At 47.7% G+C, this 13,926-nt stretch overlaps 1 protein-coding gene across 5 annotated transcripts in view; it reads left to right on the forward strand.

The window, feature by feature from the left end:
- Window positions 1-13,926, forward strand: part of Ziz (dedicator of cytokinesis protein Ziz) — a 168,183-nt gene that overhangs the window by 53,053 nt on the left and 101,204 nt on the right. The gene's annotated exons all lie outside the window — the stretch shown is intronic.

The raw sequence follows: 13,926 nt of genomic DNA on the forward strand, positions 1-13,926 counted from the left end.
TTGTGTGCGTTCTGTTCGAGCCTTTTCATTTCATTTCATTTATTGAAGCCTTAAGGGCCCGTGGGCATTACATAAGGCGGGGGAAAGAACAATGTAACAACATATGGTACCAGCTCAACAAAAACGAAAAAGCAATGAAACGAAATAGAGCAAAAAAAAAACCATTAAAGGAGTCAGTAATACAGGATCAGATTATTTGATGAAGCCGAATACATCACGTAAGACACAGGTGATTCGCTAATTCAGTGCGGAAAATTGCTCGATCTGTGCAAGAAGCAATATTATCATTCATAGCTGATGTGCGGCCTTTCATGGGAGCTATGGGATGAGTGTGGTTTAGGCGAGGGGATATTCTTGATGGCGGCTGTAGCAAAGGATGCCTGTTAATAGGGCGGTAGAAAAAGGAATGAAGGAGGCATAGGCGTGATACGATGCGACGTGATTGGAGACTTGGGAGGGAAAGGGCTCGTTTTAGTGCAGTGACACTACTATCACGCGAGTACTGTGACATGATAAACCGTGCAGCTCGATTTTGAACGGCTTCTAATTCATTTGTAAGGTATGCTTGTGAAGGGTTCCAGATGGATGAGGCGTATTCAAGCTTTGGGCATACGTATGTCTGATAAGCTAGTTGTCTGATTTCAGGTGATGCTGATGTTAGGTTCCGTCGCAGATAACCAAGAGTGCGTGAGGCCTGGGAGCATATTGAATGAATATGAGTGACCCATGATAAGGATGATGTCAGGTGAACGCCAAGGTATTTGTAAGAGGAAGTTCGGGCAATGGGAGTTGAATTAATATGGTATGTGCAGTTAATAGAGGTTTGTTTACGAGAGAAGGACATGAGTTGGCATTTATCTAGGTTAAGTGGCATGTGCCATTTTTAACACCATGATGCAATTGTGTCTATATCATTTTGTAGCTTAATGGTGTCTTCAGAGGCATGGATGATATTATAAACGACGCAGTCATCCGCAAAAAGTCGATGTTTGGTTATTGTGTTAGATGGGAGATCATTTATGTAGATTAAGAATAGCAACGGTGATAACCCTGCGCCCTGAGGGACACCTGATGTGACGTCAGTATGCGATGAGCTGCAACAGTTGGCGAATGTAAATTGCACGCGCCCTTTAAGAAAGTGCTCGAGCCAGATAAGTAATGTTTGCGGAATTCCAAGTAAAGCAAGTTTAGCTAGCAGATGATTATGCTGAACACGGTCGAATGCCTTGGAAAAGTCGAGAAAGATGGCATCAATTTTTAGGCGATTGTCCATGTACTGAAGGATGTCGTGAGTGAATTCGGCGAGCTGTGTTTCGCATGATAGTAGTTTTCGAAAGCCATGTTGGTGCGGGTAAAAGTAATTTAGTGATTCAAGATGAGCGATTAAATTTGATGCTATTACGTGCTCAAGGAGTTTGGACGGGATGCTGGTGAGCGAAATTGGCCGATAGTTGTTTGGTTTTGACCGATCTCCTGATTTGTAAATAGGAATTATTTTTGCTTTTTTCCAATCGTGAGGAACTTCGCCGGTACTTAGGGACTGTGAGAACAACAGGTATAGTATTTTACTTGATATTGCGGTAGTATTCTTTAACATTTTGGTGCTAATTTGGTCACATCCAGCTGACGACGATAGTTTGAGGGAGTTAATTAAGTTGGCTATTCCATCGGCATTAATTTCTAATTCTGGCATTGAAGTCACTGGAAAGTCATGCATGGAAGGAACAATAGCGTTAGTGGAAGAAAACACTGATGAAAAATACGTGTTAAGAGCCGTCGCGCATTGTTCTACCTCGACCGGTTGGTCATCATCTCCTGAGAGTTCGAACTGCTTAGTATGGCTTTTGGGGGAGAGAATTCGCCAGAATTTACTTGGGTTTGACTGTAATATTGATAGCAGATCAGAAGAAAAAAATTTCTTTTTAGACGCCTTCAATTCTTTAACATAATTATTTGCACTAAGACGGTATTGCTCCCATGCCGTGCAGCTATTAACTAGTTTCGCGTGCCTGTAGTGCCGTTTTTTCTTGTTAAGGAGGCTTTTAAGACGGTTGTTGAACCATTGGTTGTTTAAATCAGTCTTTATAAGGACGTTGGGAATGTAAGAAGCTTGTAAATTAAGCGTCATGTTTTTATATAATTCCCAATTCGTGTTGACAGAGCGAGATGGGTATATAGTACTAAAGTGTTCATAAAACTGTTCAAGTTCCCGGTTAATTGCTTCAAAGTCCGCTCTCTTATAATCAGTGATAAGCTTTTGGGTAGGGGATCTCTTTTTGATAGGTAATGAGGTGCATATATGAAGTAGGCTATGATCGCTGCAGCCCGGTAATATGTTTATGCTTTTAATGTCGTCTGGATTAGATGTCAGTAAAAGATCCAGTGTATTGTCGCCTCTTGTTGGGCATGTTATTACATGATGTAAGTTGAAATCTAGAACTAAATCAAGGAACTGTTTTGCTTCGTTTGATTGTGATTTGTGAGGTTCTGATAGCAGAGGCCAGTTGATAGTCGGATAGTTGAAGTCACCAAAAAGAAAGATAGGCGCGTTGGGTAGCTTGCTCCGAATCGATGTCAGTGAAAGGCGAAGGGAATTGCAGAATGATGGGCTGTTTCCAGGAGGACGGTAGCAGATACCGAAAACTGTTTTGATACCTGTACATTGTACGCAGACCCACGTCAGTTCTATGATATCGTCGTGGCTAATGAGCGATGATGATACGGGGTGCTTTTCACGGCTAGAAGTACTCCTCCTCCTCTTTTGCCCAGTCTGTCGCGACGATATAGTGTTAAGTTAGCGTTGGAGGGAAAAATTTCGTGGTCGTATATGTCCTGGTGTAGCCACGTTTCAGTGAGTAGAATGATGTCTGTATTGCTGTCCTCGATAAAGCAGAGAAGTTCTTCACGTTTTGGCATTACACTTCGTATGTTAGTAAATGTGATGTTTAAATCCAGTTTGTCTGTCGTTATCGTGAGGGCGTTTTCGTTTTGCCGGCACTGAGGGCACAGTTCGCGGTTTCACGGCTCTATAGGAGGCGGTCGGTATCGGCGCGCGGAGTACGGGCGCTCATTACGAGTCGAGAACCTTGCGAGGCCCTGTAGTTCGAATCGCCTCTTGTTTCTGCGAGGCACTCAAGCGGCGAAGCGGATGAGAGGATATGCGTACGCCAGCTGCAAGAATGCGTGGCCGCTATCTCTTGCCTGCGCTAATGAATTTAGTCACGCTCGTGCGTCGCGTTGGTCTAGTTACCGGTCGTTAGCTTTTAAGCATTTAATGAAGACAGTGAAATGCACGGTTATTAATATTTTTATTGCTATTTACTGCAGTGTCATTTGCTAAACTGCTGTATGCGCGAAAATATTCAGAAGTTAAAATAGCGTTCGGCCGGATTTCACAGACGTCGATTTTATTGAAATCAACCTTATTTCCACGTTTCGTCCGTACACGTTTGATCAGACCGCCAAAGGTGCCGGCATCGTGCTCGGAAAGTTTGCATGCTTGGGGATACATCTGTTGAAGTTGTACGTACCAGTACTTTACATTTCGTTGAAATTAACGCCGTTTCATTTTTCTCTTTTGCACATGCGAAGCAATTCTTGTCTCGCGCCCCGCCGTCACCCTCTCAATTTTTCAGTCGGCATTGTTAGATGATCGAAAGAAAGGACTCCTTATGAGATGCGGTATGCGTGGTATGACAGTATAGGGCGTATCGCATTGTTCTTTTTCAGTTGTTTGTGTGTTTGCTGCCAGGAAAGTCTGTTGGAGACGGAGTTTCGCGCGGTGGGGTGGTTACTCAGTGCGTGGGTGATGCGGGCCATCGCGAGTTGAGCGAAGTGAAGCATGTGGGTTGCGCCAGCTCACCCAATTGATAACTGACGACATTTTAGAGGAGGAGTTTTCGTGGGTGGTATGTGCGGTGACCGAGTGACGCCCGAACAAGACTATAGTATGCGTGCGTATGGTCAGTACCGGCGGCACATATACCTGACGGCGGGGGTTACTAGGGGTGATTGGGTAGGTTGTAGAAGGCAGGAGCTCGCTGGTACTTCGTCACGCCTCTCACTCATGGCTATGTAGGAGAGCCTGGGAGGATTGGGTGCTAGGCAGCTGTTTATTAATCACGCAAACTGCAAGACAGTGTGTAGGATCGTCCGACTGTACCACAACCTTGGACGATATACGAGTATGCATGAGTGGGATGAGAGAGAGTGGTGAGAGTGCGCGGAACGCGTTTCACGCTGACGTCGCATGACGACGCTGGGCACTGCCGCGGGTCGAACGTCACAGCTGAGTTGACAGCTGTCCGCTCACTGCATTCATTAAAGTTGCAGTGCCCTGCGGTGTCAGCCTTCAAGCTTCTGATTTCAAAAGCCAATCAATACTCGATCGTAACGAGCACGAACGCTTTTGCCCGCTGTCCGTATACTGTGCCCGTTTTACTGCCAGTGGCCATCGGATGCGGGCTTTCGGTTTTGTTATTCGCGTGATTGCCTCGGTTGAGAATCTCGTCACGGCCGCGAGTAGGGGTGTGCGAATATCAAATTTTTCGAATACGAATCGAATACTTGGTTTCGAATGTCGAATCGAATATCGAATAATCAAGCACAGATGCATTTAACCACTACAAAACATTGTTTGAGCACCCAAGAACATCACAGTTCAACTATCAGTGATGAAATGAACACAAAAGATGTGTGTGGCTGCACAAAAAGTATCAAAGTCTCGAACATTATTCATAGAAGAGTGGAAATATCAGAGAAGATGGCTAGTACACAGCATTGATTAAGGCTAGCTTGCCATAAGTACAAAAGCGCGTTGCTGGGATGAACATAAAAGGTTGTCGTGAAGGAAAACCGGCTGCTCCACACGGTCAGCAAGAAGTAGCTAGTTCCCTTCTAGCTGAAGCGACTTCTCCAGCCACAAAAATGCCCTCTCACTTGGCACTGAACTGGCACGTATTTCGAGGTATTTCGTGCAGAGCTCTGACTATACCAGCTTCGCAGGCATAGCCACAAAGAAGCTCACCAGCGTAGTCAGCTACTGCATGGCCCAACGTTACGCATTGCACTGGGCGCCGCTATATTGTTATGTCTCTTTTGATAGGACTTGCGGACCGAAATGAACGCCGTTGCTCGCAATAGAATATTCGGCTGGGTACGAATATTCGCGTCGGATCGAATATTCGAAACAACACGAATACTTAGTTTTCGAATCGAATACGAATACTAAAAATATACTATTCGAATTATATTCGAAATTTTCGAATATTCGCACACCCCTAGCCGCGAGTTTGTTCCACGCCTGCGCAGTCGCATCTTCGCCTGATATCTTCGCCACTTATTGCGTTCGAAGCTTTCAGACCTTGAAACTTTACACCGCGCCTATCGGCGTGGGCTTTGTTTTCGCTTATCGCGGAGCAAAGTGTTTCGCCATAATTGCTCGACTACCAAGACGCTGGCGCTTATCCGGACACGAACTCTTATCGGGAGTAACCCCCTCCTTTATGTCCTACGTGACCTATCCAGTACCCGATAGGGCCAGCACAGACAGCAGCAGCAGCAAGAAGCAGCGGCAGTAGCTTCGTGTTCCGCATGCATTGACCTCGAACAGTACACGCGCCTGAACAGCGCGTGCGGACCGCCTTCTGTGGCAGGCATCCCGATCACGTAGTTTGCGAATAGACGCGTGTGACGCACGGCTCAGAGCAGAGATATACGTCCTTCGCTACAGAACGACGTTGGTCGAGCGCGTTTCGCAAGTGCCCCCAGCGGGGATCTTGGCCTGAATACCTCGAATTGAATCCCGCTGCTGCCGACGATTGCCCGCGGGTTTTCTCTGTTGCGCCCAGCGAGAGGAGGAGGAGGCTGAGAGTGAGGGAGCAGGGCGATCTTTCTTTCTCTGCGGGTTGCTCCTGGTTGTTCCGCTTTGTTGGTGACGGGGCTCGGGGGTCGCGACGCTCGTGAAGGCAGCGCAGGCACGTCGGAGACGCTGCCTTTAGCGCGCCTGCTGGATGGAGTGAACGGTGATTCAGGATGACTCGTAAATTCTTCTCATGCGCTCACACCTGTATACAGTCGTCCAGACACCTGTCTAGAGAGCTCGAACGGTGTACGGGGTAGTACACTTGTGTCATTTACCCGTGACCTAGGGCACGGAACGTGTCCATATGGTGCGTGTGCAGTCTTGGTCAAAAGTCGTAAGGCCAAAGTCTTTTCGCGAATCAGCCCCATAATAGAGCCATTACGGCACTATTAAAAGACCGAAGGACCTTGAAATGCGAGCAGAAGGTTTCTTCTGGGCGTAGAGAAGCTTCCTGCTTGACTTGGGTTTTGAATGATTCGCTACACGGAGTGTTCTAGGGACATTCATTTCGCTGCAGGTTAACGTGGTGGCCTGAGGAATTTTGACCGAGACTGTACATTCCTGTGGATCGTGTTTAACTCATCATGTCTTTAAAAGCTGTGTCGGGCCCGCCAGTCAGCGGCGAATTATAAATGCAAAACAGAGCGCCCTTCGAGCACTGTAGTCAGATATATGCGGACGACTGTGCGAGAAAGTTCTGTGCTACAAAGATGGCTGTGTGATACGCTTTGTCCGGTCTAAACTGCGTCGTTGTATGCCGTCATCGAAAATTTCGGTATCTTCTGTTGGCCAGTTAGAAGCTCATCCAGGGACAGTATTTTGTAGCCTTTCGTTTTGGTTTCCTATAGTTCGGTCGTGACGTCATGACGGGAGCAACAGACGGCAGGCGATAAGCAAACGAGCAATCACAGGCACGGCCGGTGTGGATGCGGGCCTCTAGCCACTCTGCCGCCATCTCACCCAGTCCGGTCGTGTCTTGCTTCTCCGCCAATCTGTCTCACAATCACCGCGCACTTCCTGTCCCGAGAGAAAAAGCTCGTCAGGCATGTCGACGCGTCGGCGCGTGCTCCTTCATAGGTCGGCACCGGTCCGCCAGTCAGGCATGAGCCTGACGCCCGTAGAAACACGCGGGCTTTCTAAATAACCGCATATTCAGCCTAACGAAGTGCTCTGAGCGAATTCTTTTAAAGTACTCCACTTGCTTTCGAAATTGCAGAAGCAGGACAGGAGCTCATGCAGCACAACCTGTTCTAATAGTTGAGCCCATACAACTGCCTGGCCGCTATGAAACTCGCTGTTTAGTATGCATGTCTCATATGTGTATTCCCCGAAGTGTTTCGTCGTCGAGCGCGGGCGATTGAAAGGCGTGTCGTTCTTTCCGCTCGAGGTTGTGGCGCTGCGCATGTCGCTGTTGGCGGCGTATTTCTCGCGCACGTGGCGTTTTGTTGAGGGTGACGTGGAAAAAAAAGTTGCGTCAAATTTCTCAGCGCGGCTGCAATGACCACACAGCTTCTGTCGCTGGTTAACCTGTTCGGAGAAAGTTCGCTACATGCGTGCACAACCTTGTGTCAAAATCACGGAGGCCAATAAGCCTCCTGCTTCTGGGTCGTTGAAAGCCTTAGGATGAAGGAATGTATTGCCGTCGCCCCTCTAGGAGTTCCAGGTGTGTTCCAGGAAGCCTCCACAACGAGTCCCTCCTGCAGCATCATATATATATATATATATATGACAAAGAGAGAGAGTGTGTAGATGCTGTATGCGTGATGTTAGCCTAGCTGTTCCAATTAGCCGAGGGCACGACTAATTGGAGATCAACGAGATATGCCATCGTCCTGCAGTGAACTTCACGGAAGAGGATGATGAAGGTTGAGATCGTGATGATGATAGACGTGAAACCCAAGCTTCCTCCGTGATTTCCGCGAGCATACGAGTTCGTCGTGCGGCCCCCGCCCGCACAAGCACCGAGGGCTCTGAATTCCGCTGCGTCGGCGCGGCCCATCGTATACATACCTCCTTCCTCGTCCGGCTCACGCGCCGCTCTTGGGCGTTCCCGTTCACGCTTCGCGCAAAGCAGGAAAGCCCGCGTTCTGGGGGAGGAAACCCGTCGCTGACCTTCGTTTTTTTTCCTCCTCTTTCATATATAGTATTCGATCGCCTCTCCTCTTTTGATGCAGGCATGCAAGCGGGCCGACGACGTTTTTCTTTTTTCGACCTGCTTGTTGCATGTATGCGGTTGCTCTTTTGGGGTCAGGGTGGAACTGGGGAGGGGATGCACGCCTGGAACGTGTAACGGGGCGGCTCTGCGCGCCTCTTGTTTTTGTTTAGTTTTTGTTTTTCCGTTTCCTGGAGGCTTTGCGAGCCCATACCACCTCACACCTGTCACCACGTTCCGTTCGTCGACGCTTGAGCGCGGGGCGCGTGAACGGTGCTCACACGCGAGACAGCTAGCTCTCTGGCGGTTTTGGAAGCAGGCACGCATGGAGAACGCCGTGCAAAAGAAAAAAAAAAGGAAAAGAATGCGAGGAATATGTATGCACGTGTCAGGCGGTTCAGTTGGGAGCTGTTGGGTATAGCAAAAGGTGAGACAGCTGTCACGATCCTTGGAGGGATCGGGGTTGGAGCGAAAATTCCTTACGCGGATTGTTTCCGTGGCGTTATCCACTGGGTTCTCAATCGTCATCGATTGTTTTTAAAGGCGTTTGGAAAGTACGTATCCGGCTGGCTGACGTGTTTCTGACGTTGGGGTGAGGTGCGTCTTTTAAGTACCGTATTTACCCACGTAATAGGCACGCTCGCATAATGAACGCGCTCCCTGCTTTGGCTGTCAATAAGTACAGTTTTTTTTCTTTTCGCGTAATAAACGCATTTCATTATTTCCGCACTCAGTCTGCTGATGGTGATAATGAATGCTAGCTGGCGCCCTTTTTGAATGCTGGAACAAGTACGTAATACTATAAAGTGCTATCTTTCGAATGTCGAGACTCCCTCAACCTACGGGATGAACTGATGTTACGTGAGGAATCTGCGAACCAATGGAAACCAAGACTGGTCACAAGTGGTTTCCCTGTTTGATCTGCGACACTCTAAGGATTGTGCAACATTTTGCTGTTGACCTTCACCCTGAATGCTGTGAGTTGTGCCTTAGTTAATTAAATTCAGTTGCGCACCGTTTTGGACAGCATTATGGGCCACTACGCGAGTTCGGCATTAATATAAAGGTTCCTGATTACGCGCCCGAGCGCGGCTATATCTTGCTGAAAATGGAGTTTTTTTTGTTTTTTTTTTAACGTGAATCGCGTACCGGATGACGTTTTTATATATTTTTGTTATTGCACCATGTCTACTTCCCGCCCCCATTTTACAGTTTAGATTTAAAATGAAAAACATTTTTCCCTCCGTAATCAACGCACCCTCAAATTTTGAGATTTTTGGAGAACAGAAGCGCGTCCATTATTCTCGTAAATACGGTATAGCCTAAATGGTTGGGGACTGTAGGTTCGCCCAGGATTGGTCTTCCATTCTACTACGGTGCTTTGCTGTCAACTTGCATAAGTTGAGAATATCACGTTGTTACTAAGTGTGACGCCTTTACTCTTCCTTACTAGTAGTTCTTTTGCTTGGCCGTTGCGCGATTCGGAACATTCCTCTCATTTTGAGATCGCCTATAGTACTTTTGGCCGAGCCGAGTTTCAAAAAGAAAAAAATAAAGCAAGCAGCCAAGATGCATTTCTAAACTGCTCCTGCTATCCTCCGTGTACATCGCTCGAACGTGCGCGATTGCAGTCGCCGTCGCAACCGAGTGGCACGCCGAAGCATTACTATTCGCGACTTCCCAAGTAGGCCGGCCGCGCGGTGGCCTTATTGCGAAAAAGCGTATACCCCCGGGGACGAGCATAACATGGTTCGCATGTAGGCAGCGGCTTCCGTCTGCGCCCGTACGACTCCCGGCCTTGAACGATTTCCGCCCCGAGCTATGCATGTGTGTGTGTCTTTCCTGGCGCTTATCGCGTCTCGAAGGGGAATTAAAAGCGGAAGTCGGGTCTGTAATAAATCGCGGCCATTTGCGACGCATTACGCCGGGACATCCAGACGGAGGAAGCGAACAGCGCCGCTTCTCATGCCTTTGCAGTGTTCGAGCACACCGCACTGCCACGCCCATACAAAAAAAGTTTTAGGCAGTCTATAGAGTGTCTATAGACTACTGCGTATAAAGTCTATAGACTTTCTATAGACCTATCCTAGAGAAGTCTATAGGGAATACAAATGCCATAGACAGCCTATAGACAATCTATAGATTTATGGCCGTACACTTTTAGTAGACTCTTGTCTATAGACAGTCTACAGACTATGCATAGACAAAAAACAGTATCTATATGAAGTCAATAGAGTCAATAAGAAGTCTATAGACTGTCATGGACCATTTTTATAAGGGCGGCCGGACTAGAGCCCACGGCCGGACTAGAGAGGGGGCGGCGCGCTCTTCGCTCTAGTCCGGCCGTGGCAGTGCTTGCTCACAGCGTCGACTGACGATGTTGCACGAGCGTTGCTATATGTTTTCTGTTGCCTCGCTGAGCTGTTGTTTTCGGCTGTTGGCGAAGCTGCACGCCGCGAAGAATAAACGCACGAAGCAGTACTTTCCGGTCTGACGAGTAGCGCGCAGCTTGGATGTTTCTGGTACCGTTGTCAGGGTAATTATAATTTCATCACCATCATAATTTATTTTCATTGCAGCGCTTCACATTACAACTTCTCGTACCAATAGCCAAAGGTTAGTGAGAGGTCCTACAGAAAAAAATGCATTGCAGGCAACAATAATGTAGAAGAAGACATGACAATGAGTAAAATTCAAACTAAAATAATTAGTACGTTTTTTAGCACCAAACAAAGGCATTAGTGCAACAGAACAAAGCAAAGGAAACAAAAATGGCAAAAGGTCTTTTTCTTCTTTTTTTCTACAAACAAGGTACACAGATCATCAAAATCACGGTAAATTTTCCTGCACATGTGGATGAAAACGTGGGATGTGGGATCGTGCAGGAGATCGAAACGAAGTAAGAAGTATAAAAAAAATGTCTCTATTCAAAATGGTACTAGACAGCAAAATGGCATTGTCATAAAGACAGCAACAAATAGAAATAGTCATCTGTGACGTTAGTGCAAAGGAAAAGTAATACATGTGAAGTTTCTAATCTGTGATGTGCGAACGCGGCGTGGCACGTGTTAGCGCGTTATCTCCGTGCCCTCCTTCGGATATCTATACTTGAGGCAGGTCGCCGCCTGTATAGATTACATCCTGATGTAGACCACCGAAACGTATGGTGAATCGAGCTTGCGAGCAGGTGTGACCGTAGCGGCAGACAAGCGAAAATTCAACTGCGAAGGTAGCCTCAAAGTCAAGAAAATGGAGCAATTTGTGGCATTACAAAAAAAAGACGGTAGACGCCAGGTATTTGCTTGCGCGTTTTCTTGCTTTTTTAAATGATGCTTTAAACATTAATATATATGGATCACCACGCGATATTCGCCAAGACTGCTAAATAATATGCAATTTAATTTCTTGACACTCTTTCGGTTCCGACAACCGAATGATGGCTCTGACGCGTTGTTGGCCGTTAGGTCACGTGAGGGACAAAAAAACAACAACAACATAACTACTGATACCTCGTTTGTTGCCATTATTCCAGCTCTTGAAGCAGGCTAGTTTAAATGTTGCAGTAAATTAAAACTAGGTATCAGTGTTTATATTGCAGGTTCCTTTTTTGTGTGTCACGTCAGTGCCGTTGTTCGTTTAATGAAACCGGAACAGCGTGCGAGAAGAAATTCAATTTTAGATTATTTAGCGGTCATACGCAAATACCACGCAGTGACCCATGTATTCCAATGTCTGAAGCGTTATTTGAAGGAAGAAAACACGCAAGTAAAGTTAAGTGTCTGTAGTCCTTTATGAAACGAGGCATTTTGCTTTTATTTTCTCGTATTAGAATATCGCCTAATGGGCTCCGTCAGAGGGGTTGCGCTCGCTCTCGTAGGCGTGTATGTCTTTTCTATTTTTTCCTCAGTTCTCTCTCTCTTTCTTTCACACTTGTGCCGCACTGGGTGTTTGGTTTAGGTTTGGTTTATTGGGGTTTAACGTCCCAAAGCGACTGAGGCTATGAGGGACGCCGTAGTGGAGGGTTCCGGAAATTTCGACCACCTGGGGTTCTTTAACGTGCACTGACATCGCACAGCACACGGGCCTCTAGAATTTCGCATTCAAGAAATTCAGCCGCCGCGGCCGTGGTCCGTGGTGTAATCTTTTTGTGGGATGGGTTCTGTATACGATAAGCACGCATTCTCTGGAGCCCGCATTACGGTTGCGCCTGTTGTTCTGCAACTGCGATTTTCTGACAGCTGCAAGCGTACATGTGTACGTTCGTGTGTGGGTGCGTGACTCTCAGCGTGCGCATGTATGTGTGGGATTTATGTGTGTGTGTGCGTGATGTAAGTGTGTGCGTGTGTGTGTGATGTATGTGTGTGCGCGTTTATCAGAGACTACTGAATATTCTCTTTTAATCAGTTTATTTGCAGTGATCGTATCAATTTATTTGATATATATGGCCAGGCTACCCTTTCCAGAAATCGTTGGAGTGTACAGCTTTCTTACCCATTTCATTATTTTATGAATCTTTCTGGCATTGAAGGTGCGTTTGCAGAGACTAAGGAACCACTCGGTCGAGTTTCCTCATTTTAATTTCCCCGCCAGGGGACCCAGCGGCAAGAGCCACGAGAAATACGAGAAAGCTTGAAATATCTATGCGAACGTGCTACTTCACGACGCTGTACAAGCGTAGCATCATTCTCTCCTCAACACCGAGGCAACCGCTCGAGCGTCGTTTCGGCTGCTTACCGGGAAGCTTGCGTTTCGTCTTTAAGCGCCGCTGCGAGCGTGCCGCCGGTATATGGTGCTGTGCAGCTACCTATACGACCACGTCCACCGATGCATGTGTGTGCACCGAATTGGAACCGTAGAGCGCGGCAGCCCAGGCGGGAGCCAGCCAGGCCATTTCTCTTTTTCTTTCCTCGCCAAACATAAGCCTTTAGACGCATGAGCGGTCGCGTACGCTGTTTCCCACGCTGGAGGAAGTGGCGGTTTCTTGTTGCTGGTGGCACGCAGCTCGGTCTCTATCGCAGCGCTGCATGACCGGCGCCGTTTGCAGCCGGTTTTTGTTTGCTGAGAAAGGGAGCGTTTTTTTTGTTGCTTCTTATTGTTGGTTCATTTCGCTCGGCGAGTGGACGCTGCCGATTTCATTTCCTCAGTTAGCGAGCCGACGACGGTGTGCACTCAATCCTTCGCTGGACAGGGTGTGGCGCTCCGGTCGGTCGAACGGAGAAAGCTTCCTGGTTTCCTTTATCGTCGCCCACCTCTGTCGGTGCTGGTTTTCGGTCCGTGACTCGAATGTGGATAGGCGGAGTCCGAGCGAGCGGCTATCGCGACGTTATAAGTCGGGACGAAGTATGCGTGCGTGTCTCTTTCAGGCTCCGAAGCTTTTCTTTGTTTCTTTTTCATTTTCTCGTTACTCCAGATCGTAAGTTTGCGTCACGCTTATCGCACCTCGGTTCGGTTCGAATGGATCCGGCATCTCGGTGCTTGTCGAAGTGACCGAGTCGAAAGAATTTCATTGCGAAAGCGCAGACAGCGCGGCCTACGCTCGCTGCTTTTTCATTTCTGACGAGTGGTGGTTTTGCAGCAGCATTGTTACACTGATGTCGGCTGCTGAAGTACTTACGAAGAAAAAGGAAATCTATACTCCTTGGGCGTGCAATTGCTGGAGACGCGCTCACTGTGTTGAATTGGAGGGGTGGCGGTGTGTCGGAGTCGAGGTTGTCGGTTCTTTACGTCGCTGCCGACATGTCGCAGTCCTCGCTACTTTCGTGTGGAGCCGGCAAAGGCCTTTTATTGGACCCCTGAGCTGGGGCTGTTCGGGCGACAATATAACCATATAGCAGGCTGGCGGCTAGCCTCATCCCGTGCTCGTGTCTAAGGTCGTTTGCGGCACATGACTGTTTTCTGCCTATGCGTGAAA

The sequence above is a fragment of the Amblyomma mixtum genome, chromosome 5 (genome assembly GCF_055824585.1).
Source record: "Amblyomma mixtum isolate Tamu chromosome 5, ASM5582458v1, whole genome shotgun sequence".
NCBI classification, from domain to species: Eukaryota; Metazoa; Arthropoda; class Arachnida; order Ixodida; family Ixodidae; genus Amblyomma; species Amblyomma mixtum.